This window comes from Chroicocephalus ridibundus, chromosome 1, assembly GCF_963924245.1.
Source record: "Chroicocephalus ridibundus chromosome 1, bChrRid1.1, whole genome shotgun sequence".
In the NCBI taxonomy this organism is placed as follows: domain Eukaryota; kingdom Metazoa; phylum Chordata; class Aves; order Charadriiformes; family Laridae; genus Chroicocephalus; species Chroicocephalus ridibundus.
Window position 1 is genome coordinate 92,614,454 of NC_086284.1, and position 14,612 is coordinate 92,629,065.

The 14,612-nt window shown below is 43.0% G+C and overlaps 1 protein-coding gene and 1 long non-coding RNA gene across 3 annotated transcripts in view; one reads left to right on the forward strand and one right to left on the reverse strand.

The window, feature by feature from the left end:
- Nucleotides 1-2,303, reverse strand: part of TAB3 (TGF-beta activated kinase 1 (MAP3K7) binding protein 3) — a 50,922-nt gene extending 48,619 nt beyond the window's left edge. For both annotated transcript variants that reach the window (XM_063343577.1, XM_063343570.1), the window contains exon 1: nt 2,201-2,303. The gene's annotated coding sequence lies outside the window, so the exon portion shown is untranslated. The remainder of the gene's footprint in view (nt 1-2,200) is intronic.
- A 695-nt stretch (nt 2,304-2,998) lies between these two features.
- Nucleotides 2,999-5,090, forward strand: LOC134523803 (uncharacterized). Its single transcript, XR_010073418.1, has 3 exons — nt 2,999-3,528; nt 3,725-3,804; nt 3,893-5,090. It is a non-coding gene; the product is annotated as an uncharacterized LOC134523803 (long non-coding RNA).
- Nucleotides 5,091-14,612: the final 9,522 nt, after the last annotated feature.

Genomic DNA, 14,612 nt, shown 5'->3' on the forward strand with positions numbered 1-14,612 from the left:
GACACATTTTCACAACACCTATTCAACTTATCTTGTATTCCTCAAGATGACGACTAATGGAAGGAGAAAGGAGCCTTGATGACATCCAGGAAACAACAAGAAAGAATGGACACAGATCTCACAATACCCTCTTTATATTTATCTGCAATGACTTATAGTAAAGGTTATGATGCAAGCCAGATAAAAACACATCATAAAAGTAAAGGTTTATAATAACCATCCATCACACTTATCCAACTTACTGTACTTGAAAAATATTTAAGACTAAAGGCAGACTTAAATGCTGATTTTATTATCCCTTACTAATGCGCGTAAAATTTGATACATTAGTAATTTTATGTATGAACTGAGACAGTCTATATATACATTAATACGGGCTGTTATAGCATTCTTCAGAGTGCTGCTATTAACTGACAGCATTCACAACACAGGACAAAGGGCAGGCTTTAACAAATGTTGTGAAATACTTTATTTTTAAGAATCCTGTTCCTCTCTCACTACTAAGAGGAAATGAATTTAACATTTCTTCTTTTTACATGAAATATGTTAACTGAAAATATAATTGAAAAGGGGCAGAAGAAATTATTCTCTTCTCACAGACCTGGAAAACAAAATTAAAAGTTATCAGAACAGACACTGACCTTTGACCACGCAGGCTTTACCTGTAAGTTTTAAGAGTTCTTTTATACTAAGCCCTTTGAAATCAGAGCTGGTCAAGTGGACCTGTTACAGAACGTAAGCCTATAAATAATTACTACTCAATTTTGTAACAGTGAACACCAACACTAAAAATAACAGACGCCTATCAATACATCAACAGGACGGGTTGGCCTATCCACTCTCAATATTTATTTAGAATGGAAGAAGAAGGGAAAAGGAAAGCTACCACATAACACCAAGCTGAAAAATCTTGACATGTAGTTATTATAAAAGCAATTATAAAAACATTACAAAAAGCTATCCTTTTAGCTAATTTATTTAACTAATACTGTATTCATTAACTATAAAGATATTAATAGAGTAGTAAGAGCATCTTCAAATTAGTTACCACCAAAACCTTCAAAGGCAGTTTTGGGCATATCTACCTGATTATGGTGTCTTGCTTTAAGTTTTTCCATTACCTTCTAGTGTGGCATACCTGGACCATTCCACTTTTTTGGTGACAGGAAATCCCTACCAAAATCCAAAATATAGTTACTCTCAAAGCATCTAAGCAACTACCTTTCCTCTCCTTGTTTTCTCCTTGCTAAAGGAGGGAAAGAACAGCCAACATTACACTACAAGTCATGCTTGAATGAGGGGAAAACACACCAACCACACAGTCAAACACTAACACTGGAACAGTATCAAGTCATAAATAAGAGTAGCATCCTTCCACCATATTCACCTAGATTAAAAAACAAACCAAAAGAAAACCCAAGCTATTCTTCCCAACAGCCAGTACAAAAAAGCAATAACATCTCAAATCTGACCTAAAGACAAGACTCTGGACAGAGCATAACTAAGGCCTTGCTACCTTTGGGGGCCTTCTATCTCCAGAACCAAACCACAGCAGCAGCAGCAGCAGCATACCGCAGCCAACATGTCAAGGAGGCAGTAGCAGCTCTTTTACCTGTGAATTTATTTGGGTTTTTTTTTTTTGTTTTTTTACACAGCAATAACAGCATCTGCAGCCCAGCAGACACCACAGCCCCTGCCAAGTGGACACCTGCACAGGACCTCCGGGCAGCCAACCTGCCACCTTCTCCAAAGGACTCCAAAAACAAAGCCCAAAGTTTCCCCGGGTCGGTGCGTGGGAGTGCGGCAGCAAAACAAGAGCCAGGATCAACACCAGCACCCTCCCATCACCACACCCCGCACACCCCCACGCACCCCGCGGATCACACACACACCCCCCGCCCTGAGGCCCTCTCCCTCCCCCAGGGCACCGTCGCCCTCCGGCCCGCCGACGGGAGGGCGCCACCTCCAGCCCCGCTCCCAACCCTTTGGCCAGGCGGAGGGCGGGGGGGTAGGGGTCACCCCACCGCCGGACGGAACGGGGCCGGGGGGGAGCAGGGAGGTGTCACCCGCCCCGAGCCTCCCTCCCTCCCCGACACGGCGCCCCCGGCAGCCGGCAGCCCCTTCCCGCCCCCAATTTCAGCCTTCACTCCCCCCCCCCCCCAACACCACCCCCCGGCCCCAGGGCCTGTCCCCCCCTCACCGTGCTGCGTTGGGGGCTCGGCTCCGGCGGCGGCATGCCCGCCCGCCCGCCCGGCCCCTCGCCTCTGCCCCGGGCCTCCGGGACACCGATCGCTGGAGGCGGCGAAGGGGGGGGGGGGGGGGGGCCTTGCGGGGCGCCCCGCGCGGGCCCCCCCGCTCCTCCTAGGCGCGAGCCGGCCGGTAAGGGGAGGGGAGGAAGGCGCGTGCCCCCCCCCGGTGCGGGCGCGCGGAGCGGGAAAGGGGGGGCGGGGGGGGGAGGGGACGTTCTCCGGGCGGCACCGGGTCTCGGCGAGAGGAGGAAGAAGGGGGGAAGGGGGGAGGGGGGGGGAAGGAAGAGGGGGAAGGGAGCGCGGAGCGCGGCCGGGAAGCGCTTCCGGGATCGGCGGGCTGCGCCGCACGCTCAGTGCGGGGCGCTGAGGCCGCCGGGCGCGCGGCGGCGGCGGCGGCGGCGGCGGCGGCTGGGGGAGGGGCCCGGCCTGCGCCGACCAGGCTCCGGCATGGCGCGGGCCCGCGCGCCGCCGCCGGCTGACCCCGCCCTCGCGAGACTTGGCGGCGGGGCGTGCAGGGGAGGGGGGGCGGGGGTTTGAACGCGCGCGGTAATCAGCGGCCGCCGGGGGAGGCGGTGGGCGGCTGTTGGCCGTAGGATCCCCTCGTATTCCTGCTTCCTCCGCCTTCCTACCGCGGGTGTTTCCTCAGCTCGTTTAAGTGAAGGTTTCTCAGAGCCGGTTTCGGCTGGTTGGAGGCCGCCCGGCCCGGCCCGCCGGGGGTAGGGGTTCGTGAGGGGGCAGCCGGGCCGTGTATGGCGCACAAACAGGAGAGAGGAAGGAACGGTGATGTGCCCGCGGCAGCCCCCGCGCGAGTCGCGGCCGTGCCGCCGTGGAGCTGCGCAGCCCCGCGGTGCTGGCGGGGCCTGGTTGGGGCAAGCGGGCAGCCGGGGCCTGGGAGGCAGAGTGAGTGAGTGGGTGGGAGGTGGCATCACTATGTAAGGGCTTACGCCTTGACAGAAACCTCTCTCTGAGCACGGTTATTGAAATTTTGGGGCCTTATTTTCTCGACTATTGACAGCAACAATGAGGTGTGCAGACACAAAGTCTACGGCACAGTTCTCAATTTATGCAGAGGGATACCTATTAGCATAAAAACGCCCATGTGCTGTGCTCCTGCCCTAAGCTCTCATCATCCTGTGCCGTTCTGAGTAATGTTTTTGTGTCCCTCTGCTTGCAGGACAAACTACAGGCAATTGTGACGATACAGATTGACTTTTTGTTGACGTCAACGGAGGCTGAAATCTTCCTGTTGGGGCACAGCCTTGCAGATGGTTTAGTCGGTGTATGTCGAGTTTTCGTCCACAGATTGGGCCTTTAGTTTGAGATTATCTTCTGCTAGTGTGCCTGTGTAAACTGGTCTAAAGCATCTCCTCCCAAATGATAAAGACCATGATTTGCGTTTCTCATTTCTTTTTGTGTTCAAATATTATTCTTTGTTTAGCTAGCATCTGTCTTAGATCTTTTTTTCTTCCTCTTAGTGCTGTTCATCAGAGCCACGGAAACACCATTGCAAAGAAATTAATCGGAGCAGATGCAGAGTGCCTTCTGTCTCTCTCTGGTAAAGATCTGGGTGAAGGGGTGAAAGGAGGGGGCATGTGTCTCGTATTGTGATTACTGACTCTCCACGTCATCTTCCGCATGTGGAGGCCTTGGCTTCTGTATCAGAGATTGCGTGAAGTTAATTAAGGAATTCCTGTATTTTAATCCCTACATCGGAAACAAGCCAAGCCTGACTAGCATTTCTGGAGAGGCAAGATGCAAAACCAGAAGTAAACAGGATCTCGGTGCAACAATACTGTTATCTAAGAGAGACTGATGCTTATCCTGTGGTTGGAATTAATATCAAGATGCTGTAGTGCACATTCCTCAGCAAAATTCCATAATTTCCAAATACAAATGCATGCTTTTGGACCCAGTGAATAGTTCCAGTAGTTCTATCTAGTCTCACTTTCCTAGAACGTGAGAAACAGCCCTTTGTGTAGCTGTTGATTGTTATGCACATGAGAGTCTCTGTGCCCTGGATTTCAAGTACTGTCCCTGGCTTGTTCAGCATTTTTTGTGTTGTCCAGCCTACGGTCTTAATTCATCCTGTCATTTGTTGCTTACAGATCTTTCAAATCAACATCCGAGTCAAACCTTTCCTCTGCGGTTTCTCACCGCCTGTCTGTAAACTCGTTGTACTCCAGGGTATCTTAGCTAGCCAGCACAGCATCATGTAAGTGAGGTCAATGGCTCCATTTCTGTTCAGCAGGAACCAGTCCTTTATTTTTGTTTGGAAATGATGTTTCTCCTCTGCAGTCCTCTGCAATGGACTGTAATGGAGGACTATCAGCTAGCAATTGCCTGATTTGTCTGCACCCATCCCACTTTCAAAGCAGGAGTGTTCCAACAGAAATTGCAGAGACTTTGCATTTTTCGTCTGCCCTTAGCTAGTCATAGATTTGAGAGTAGGATTGTGCTACTGGCAAATTAATCAGTCTGGAAACTTCACAATTAATCATAGCAGAGCCAGAGCTCCGCTCAAGAGTTTAGGAAAAAAATCCTTATGGATATTAGGTGCCTGACTACCGCAGAAATCAAAGATTGTATATGTTTTAACTTTGCTGAACACATCTCTGAAAGGAGTTCACTTTACTGCTGATCCAATTCTTCTGCCTCCTCTTATCCATGTGACAACTACAACAATTGATTATATGGAAAAGTAATATTAGGAAAGTATTTAATGTATTTTTAGCTGCTTCTAATGGGATTTAGCAGCTGGAAACAAGGAGAGCTGGCACTGAGTAATCAGGTCAGTTCTTAGACAGCTGTGTGAGAACCAGAGTATCAGACAGGGCTCTGAAATACATCACCATTTTTTTCTTTATTTTAAAAAATGCAGTATATGCAATGAAAAGTTTGAAAACTAGACCTCAGTACTTGCTGCTCAGACAGTAACTCAAAGTGGAATGGAATTCATTGTTAAATCCAGTTCTGTAATAACTTCTAGATGAAAATGCCCTTGGGTTTTTGTGAGTTTTTTTAAAAAATTAATGCTTATGGCAGTTATTACTACGCATCTTTGAAAGATTTCAGGTTGTGATTTAAATTCTATGCTACATTCATTTTCAAGCAGAACAAAAATGTAGTTATTTCTGCTCCCCTTTCCTCTTTATGAACAGCAATCTAAGAGACACATTTTCCTATTTTGGAAGAAAGCAATTTTCTGTATGTTTGTGCCGAAGAATCGCAGCCAGAAAAGTATCTTGATAAAACGGCCCTCTAGCATTCCATATGTTTTCTGTCTGAGTAGTTCCTATACTGAGTTAGTTCTATTTACAAATCAAAAGAGTAATTTTTCAATGTAAGCACTGTAAACTGAGTCTTGAATCTACAATGTCAAACTGAGTTCTTTCTTCCTATTACACAGTGGTCAGTAATGTGTATTTTGTCACTGGAATATGCCTAATGGGTTTATTTGATGATGCATAAAGTAGAATACAGTATGACCCAATTTGTCATAGTTTTAGTTACAAAAAGAAGTAACATTTTTTGGTCTTTGTGTACTTGAAGTAATTAACATCACTATAAAAATAATGTCAAGAATGCCTGTCTAAAGTCAGGAGGTACCATTTTTTCGTATCACTTTCCGTATGAAAGGAAACTATCTTGGGATGAAGTCTAGGCAGAGTAATCTATAGGCCTGTGGTAATACCTTGAGTTAGCACCAGATCCTGCTGGCTCCTCTGCTAGTTTACTTGTGTACAAGAAACTGCAGAGTTAAGGGTCTAAGCAGAGTTATTTGTGTGAAAGCCTGTAGAACCAGAGCTCACAGTGAAGGATATCCTTTCTATAACAATTTTAATTCTGCCTACAGAATCGAATAGGAAATTTTAGTCCTGGTGTGTCAGTTTAAACGCCTCAAACTGTCTAGCAGTTCTTTAATAAATCCTGTATCGTTGGTTTGTAAGACCACCTGCCCTCTCTGTATTACATTACATTTCAATGAATGTGTCCTCGGTCTTTCCTCATCTTAAGGTGAATTCTATGCCCTAAAACCAGTTTGTAGTGCACGATTCATCTACTAGATTCCAAATATAGTCAAAACTTTTTGGACCTATGCATCACCCTTTGTACTTTTCCTTCTGCAGCAAAGTTGTTTTGACTTTACAAGGTACCCTGGTTATTTTTCCATTTCAAATTTGTGTCAGCCATGTAACTCTTGAGAGAACAGTATAAAATGTTTATTGTTTTAATGGGGAGCATGGATCAAGAAGCTGAGTTAAAAATGAAGCTATCTTGGAACTTAGGAGTAAACACAGCAATACCAAAATTGAGATGTCCGAATAAACCTTTGAGAAAATGGGAAAGATTCATAAGAGCGGTCAAAAAATGTTATTACTTTGTCTTAAGGTGGAATCTTTTCTACCTTACAAAGTGCAGATCTAAGCAACTGTCACTTGTTACACCCTCTGAAGGGAATTGACAGAGTTTGGGGAACCTGTTGGTGTATGTATGTATAAATGTGCATATATGTGTCCAGGAAATGAGAAGGCAGAGAAGGCATTATCCCTCAGTATTGTTTTTTCTGTGTCTGGTGTTCTCCACATGAGACATATAACACCACGATCACATCGGTATATACACCAGGAAGTTTTCAAGGCATGCCTTTGTATTCTTGGGTTCTGTGAGTTAGTCTAGCAAGCGAGGACAGAGCTCTGCTGCTGTTTGAGGAATGGTCTTTTGACACAGAATACAACAGATACTGGGAAGAGCAGTAGAGCTAGTGTCAGCGTGCACCTTTTAATTGGCTTTCACTCTCCTCAAAGAAAAGCTATGGAGCAGTCCCTGTTTTTCTCTTTGCAATTTCCACAACTAAATCTGCTGCTTTCCAGATTTCTATTCTGTGACTTGGAAGAACTAGATTCTACAGAAATACGGGTACTCCATAAGCACATTTAAAAACTTACGAGAAGTTTCAGGTGTTCCTTTGCAGAGTCTTCTTAACTGCTGCAGTCCTGGCATAGTTATTGTCACTAGAGCTACTTGGTGCTGAAAGGCTGATGAATCGAATCAGTGATAACATATAAAGCAAGTGTTGTGTCATAGGTGTTTTCTGAGTGGTTGAAAGGGATATGTAGTATGAGAGAAGTCAAAAGACGTGCTTGCGTGCATGCATTTTTGTTGTTAGGGTTCAAATGCTTTAATAATACAAGTCAAAGAGGATTTGTGATTATTTTTTTTTTCCTAAAATGACATGAAGACCGTATTTATCTTTTGGATGATATATATAATTGATTCCTTTGGGGGAATTTTTCATTGCAATTAACTTTGGTGCTCTGGTCAGTTCCAGTTTCTGAATACCTAGTTTCCCTGTGGTAGCAGGAATTTAAATGAATGATGTAATTTGCTCCTTCTGTGCCAGTACTATTGTGTGAGGCTACTGTAGTCTATAAAATTAGCTGTTCTTTTTTATCTTAGGTGTGGCTATACTTCTGCAGTGGGCACAATGACTGTGGTGTGAGTCCATTTTACCATTTATGACCTACATGTGTTGTATAGATATACCTAGATTGGTAAGTATGTGATTTGTAAAATTGCTGGAAAAGGATTTTGAAATTCTCAAGAATAAAAGAGATACATTTGTAAATTATCATAACAGAAGATCGCATGTGCTCTTCCTAACTTAGGGTGATTTGATGGTTTGCAGTCCATTCAAGATGAGAGTAACCTTTTTGCCATCAGGGTGGTATTTCCAGTGCCCATATTTTTCACTGACATGTGGCATTTGAAAGGGAGATAGTACTTTTGAATTGTACTGACTGCTTGTCTGAACTCATCATCACACACTGTCAGCGGCCCAGTCATTGCTCGGTGACAGTTTGTCCTGTGAACAGGAGTATGGGCAGATAGCAGATTACCACATCGCATCAGATATGGTTGCTAGTAAGAGCAGTCAGAATGATTGGGTCAGAAAAACCCGATCTGTAGAAAGGAAATACCCATCCTTATGGGAATGACTAAGAGTTCTGTGCAACATATAGGAAGCGCTACTGTCGTAGGATCAAATATTTCTTACATTCCTTCTCTCTTGCTTTCCTACTCATATCTGTCAGGCAAGAGAGGCATAAAGGGTGTTAGAGCTGTGTGTTTTGTTCCAGAGGGGAGGAACAGTGTGTTTTGACTGCGATGAAAATATTTCCTTTTGATATCTGTTGTTATATTCCTGAAAAGATACACAAGTATAATAGAAAACAATTTTCAAACCATGCTCTGTAGTACTACAGAAAGTTGCATCTGTGCTGCAGGATACAAATAAAAACCAAATACATGAAGTTTGTGGCGTTTCCTGCTCATTAACTAGAATACAATATATCTCATTCTGTGATTGTTTTAATTGTATTTTACAGCCTGATATGGAATGTTTAGTTTTAACCCTACCAAAATATTTAGGGGCAGCAGTAGGACTGCTTTAGTAGGACGTAGGATGCGCAGAAAACACTGTTAGCATTCAGTCTGTTGAGCTAGTACTGAGTGTCTTTGTGCAGTAAATGATGGGGCATAACCGAGCCAAGTTTAATCTAGTAGCCTGCAATTTAACAGTCATAAAAACATAGCACTATAGGTTTTATTGAGGTTTCACAAACTTCACGTATATATATGTATATATACAGGGGTTTCTGCAGGTTTGTAGAGCCAATGAAGAAGCATGCGCTGCTGAGTCTGTATTACTCCTGTTGCTGTTTCTAGCTAGATAGAAGTTAATGTGAGCATGCACAAGTAGACTACAACCAACTCTGTTGTGGAGACACTGCACAGAGGCTGCAGTGTCGTCATAGTACGTAGTACTATGGGTTAGTAGTCAGAGATAAATGTAATTTATGACCTTCATGTGTTGCTAGGTAATAACGGAGGATTTTGCCTCAGGTAACTGGACAAAGCATATAACTTCTTGGACCTTGAAAAGGAAGCTTTAAGGTAAACCCCCATAATTAAATAGTTAAAAATGTCTTGATCATTGATTTCCAGTTTATGATTATTTTGCTAGTACTTGCATACCTTACAGCCAGAGTAGTTCTGTAAGTCATCAGCACCACTTGTAGAGGAAGAGTGGGGTTCTTGAAGAACACTGGTAGTTCAGGAGAGTTGAGCTAAGACGTTTTTTAAATCCTGGCTTGTGCTGCAACGCTTCATTGAAACAGTTCCCTCAATTCTTGAGAAGCTAACGCTTAACTGAAGATATCTGTGACTGCATTCCCTGTTGTGATCTCCCACCTCAAGACAATAATCAGTAAAGCACTAAACAGCCAGCAGCCTGTGACATCTGTGAATATTGTAAAGGTCTAATGATAATCTAAGGTCAGAGTAGAGCACGAGACAGTGTTGGTGGTTCTCAAGGACTGCACACAATATGACCTCTGTGCTTGTAGTACTGTGTCCTTCTGCAGCCTTGGCACTGCGGACTATTGTATGCAACAACGAGATTTTACAGAGTCACTTGCAAATGTGTCTCCTGTAGAGCTGGGGGCATGTAACTTCATTTTGTCAAAGTCGTACCAGGTCATATGTGCTGTTTGAGTTGGTTGCAAACTTGCTTGCTGAGTTGCATTAGTTTCCAAGTGGGACTTCTCATCTCTAGCTACCTGAAAAGCATTGTCCCTGCTTTTCCACCTGATGGTCAATAGTAGCAGGTGCTTCCAACACATCCAATGCAGTTTACCCCAACTGAAGTGAAACGTGAAGACAGCTGACGCAAAAAAAACCATCTTCACTTCTCCTTACATCTGTCTCTCTGCTGAGGTCCTTTTGCTAGCTGCTACATATACCTTGGTAACAACCTAAAAGCAATTAATGAATCAAGCCACACAACATCAAGTATCTATGATCCTGTTTCCATGCGCAGATCACTGGTTGTTTGGGAAAAGCTAGTTATACAGGACCTAATATAAAGCATATGAAACTTGGAAATAAACACTGCTGTCACTAGGTGGAATTAGACGAATGTTGAGTAAGGCCATTTTTAGGAAATTCCAAATGGTCTATGGGAAAGTGTTTCACTGAGACACTCATAATAAAGATTCAACCCCTTCCACTCTCTAAAACAACACTCCTCAACTTAGTCCACCATTTTTCTCCTTAATGAAAAGAAGCATATTCTCTGAAGACAAGGAAGAACTAAACTGCTGCTGGGTTTGTATGGAAGGCTTACATTTTATAGACTTGCGCGACTATTCTCAAATGCATAGCTTAGATACGTTTGTTCTGTGCTATTCAAGGCTGTCACAGTCCAGCGTTGTATATTTTTCTCTACACAGGTTAGCAGAGCACAGAAGCAGGTTCTGATTAACCTTCTATCAGGTACCGCAGGAATAAGAGCAAACAAAAGAAAGAGAATTGTAGCAATTCTCCAGAGTTGCGTGACCAGGCGAAATTAGCGTGGGTGCAGGCCATCAGAAAACCTAGGCAAAGTTCTCAGGGAGGAAAAAAACAAAAAGAAAAAAAAAAGATGAATTCTGAGTATCAGAGAGACATACTTCAGGGAACTAATACCTTTTAAATAACCTTTTAATCATTATTTTTTTTCAGCCTCTCCTTACAATCGTTTTCTTCACTCCCTCTTTCAGTTATATGTCAAATGAGGTATCTACTAATTTCCAAACACAGATAGCTGTGTGTTTTTAATTTACATTGCCACAAGGGAGACACACAATCCTTTATTGCAGTAAACCACCAGAGCACGTTCTTGACATGGGTTACATTTTTCACATTAGGCAGTGGCTGATGGTGCTACCATAGAAGGCTGTGCCTGTCTGCAGGTAGGAAAAGTTACTTTTTTTGTCTACATTGTCCCCAAGAAAATGTTTTCTTTCAGAGTCTACGTATGCCTTTGAAAATACTTTCAGCAACATAATAGCTGGAATTATGTTATTCATCCTTGGAAATAAGGACCTCACTCCAAAACTGTCACCCGAAGTTATCAGGCTATCTTGTGTCTGGTTTCAAGTGAAAAACATTCAGTTCTACAGTAATTAGAACGCAGCATGAAGCTTAAAGAAATAGCTGCTTTTTAAAATTACCTTTCAAATCTCACATACAGAGGGTCTGCTACTTGTTAACATTCAAGTCAAGGCAAAATTATTTGCGCTTACTTTGGCACAGAAGCTAATCCTTCTGCATCGTTTGCATGGGAAGGCAGCCAGCTTCAAAGCGTAGACAAAACTCCGCTCGTATCCCCGGAGCGGAGGGTTTGCAGGGCTCCTGGCCCCGCGCCTTTCTTAGCAACGCCATAAATCTTCTGCGACCCATCAGCATAGGGGAGGCTGAGGCTGATTTTCACTGCTTCTATTTCCTATCTCAGTGCAGTGTTTGAGCCAGAAGATGTGTCTGCCAAGGTGTACATGGAAGGGAGCTGGTATAGGTCCAGGAGCAAGTTTGTGCTATTGAATTCTGTCAGCCCCGCAGCTTCACCCAGACAAAAATGTTACTGAAGTCAATAAGCTTGCAAGGACTTGCAAAAGCTGTGTGATTTGTTGTTTGGTTTGGGTTTGTTGAAGGATGAGGCAGATTTTAGAACAGTAATCAAATGGGACCAGCATTGATTATTTTTATTTTTTCAACTCTAGAAAAAAAATACATACTGTACGGAAATGAACTCTTAAACTCATCACAGCTGGTTTTATATTTAGATTTTTAAGGAGCACACTTAAACCTAACATAGCTGGAAGATTTCCCCCTGAGTTGTCTCAGACCCTGAATCACAGAATGGCAGGGGTTGGAAGGGACCTCTGGAGATCACCTAGTCCCACCCCCCCTGCCAGAGCAGGGTCACCTAGAGCAGGTTGCACAGGAACATCTCCAGGTGGGCTTTGTATGTCTCCAGCGATGGAGACTCCACCACCTCTCTGGGCAGCCTGTTCCAGTGCTCTGCCATCCTCACAGTGAAGAAGTTCCTCCTCATGTTTAGGTGGAACTTCCTATGTTCAAGTTTGTGCCCGTTACCTCTTGTCCTGTCGCCGGGCACCACTGAAAAGAGCCTGGCCCCATCCTCCTAAATATCTGAGAAGAGAATCAAGACAAAGATATACTTAGTTGAAAGAGAACTAAACGTGCATATATGTCTTCCTATAGGTAAATTATTATTTTTTCTGGGCTTTCTCTTCCGTAAGTTATGACAATGTGCAAATTTTCATTGCTGCGTGGTTTTTAGTTGATAATGACAGGATCCCCAGACATCAGAGAAACCCGTACTGTCAATTTATATTTCCATTTCAGTCCTCTTAGTTGTCTGTGTAAGCTGAGAATCTTACCTAGATTTTACCATGGTACGCTAATACCCCCAAGTCCAAGTTACCACCCAGAATATATTAAAAGAGGAATATACTCATTAAAGATAGACCAAAACTGCAGTTTATTTCCAGGTTAAGGTTGCCAGAGGCTAAATTGTTTGAAGTTCAATTCCATGTAGCCTACGAATGGGAAAAGTCTATAATTAGGTCTGTTTAGATCACTGTCCTTTTGCCATGATGCATGCAGTACGATAACCTGGAGTCCTAACTGAAATGACAGCTTGTCAGCTCAGTTTAGGTAATTGTTTACAAGGTGACCTTTATAATTAAAATTGAAATGGTAGTTCCAGTCCAATATCTTCTTTTTATATAAATAACTTTCTCCAAACTCTTCAGTTTTGCCTGAATTGTGTCTTCATCTTTCGCATCTTTATGTTTTCTATGTTACACTACTGCCACGGTATAGAAATCCCTGCTCCTGTGCAAACTGTTGTTCCTCGACGGTTCTTGCTGATTTCTGCAAGGCCTTAGCATCTCGTCAAGTTTTGTTAGATCCCAATTCTGTCTGTTCTGCAACTATTTCTCAGATAAATGTAATGGTTTATTAATGTTGATGTCTACCAGCTGTGGAAGTGTCCCTACCCTGTCATACGATTGCAAGTGAGCGGTTACTACATTGCACCACATCTCATAATTTGTAATGGTCAAGAGCGGGGACAAAGTGTGTGTAGGGGACACTCTGGGCTGAAGTAGTAGCATTTCATATCCATTTAGCACTGGCAAAAATAACTACATGGGATGTTTTTTTTCTTTAAATAATGTGAAAAGTACCTTCCTCAGTTACATCTCTGCATCTTCAGTGACACCAGAGCATTCGTAATACATGTCGCCAAGTCCTGAATTTGGCCGAGAAGTTGTGAGGCAGTTTAAATTTTTTCTTATATGTGATTTTGCCAGTACAGTTAAACTACAGTTATATTGAGACTCTCTCTATATATTGATTTGCTCTCCAAGATACAAAACACCTTTGTTTTGTTCTCCAGGCATTCATTTAAAACAATTTAGCTCGTATACTGTGATTGCAACCTGCACAATAAAGAGCAGAAACCAAGTTCCTAACAGATACCCTATTCGTTCATCCTCCCCAATGTATTTTAAGTAGGTAATTAACACTGGATAATTAGAAGCATCTTTAGTCTGTGTAATTGTACAGCCTATAATTTTTCATAGTAATGTGATTTATTTTATCTAAAGTTGTTCAACACATATCTTTGTAACGATTTAATTTGCATGCCTAGTTGGTACCGCCTTCCCTCAGTTGCCTTCATTTTGTGAGATGCTCAATTAGTCACAAGGCTAAGCAGACAGATTGAGGCAGATTCACAGCTTTATTTGAGAATCCTTTGCTCATTGAAATCCCTTGTAGGACTCAGAAAACACACTGTCCTTAGGGCTAAACCTCCAGCACAGCAACACAGCCCTCAATTTATAGATGGCATACCAAAAGGGAGCAATTCCATGGTCATTACTTCCTAGCAAAAGGAAGCAAGCACCCGTGGAGACAGAGGGATCTGTTAGCCATGTGCGTCTTTTTCCACAGCTTTACAGAAAGCACAGAATATTGACAGTTCAGTTTTCACCATCACGGGCTTCTGTATGTTGTCTGAAAAAAACTTGTCTCTCGCTTCCCCTAGTGAGCCGTGGTAGTTTTATTGCCGGGGTGCCACATGAATCTAAAACAGAGTGCAGGTTTTGCTCAGCGGAATTGACTTCTAAGTAATTCTGTAGCCACTGTATTCTAATATGCGTGTAAGCATTACATGAAAAAAATGCATTTTGATAATTTTCCTGAAAAAAAAAGTTTTATAAATAAGCTATTTAGAGATTAGCACCCGTTTTCTGATAAAATTGTAAGGTAAACAGACAAAAAGTAGTTCACGTGTTAACATATTTACGTTTTTGCTGTCTTAATGCTTTAAGAGAAATATTCTTAGTAAGAACATATATCCTAAGTAAACATCAGCTTGGTTTTAACAATTCTAGTTCAAGTCATGTGGAACGATGGGCCATATTCTGTATTTAGCCTGGCAAGAGGCTCCAG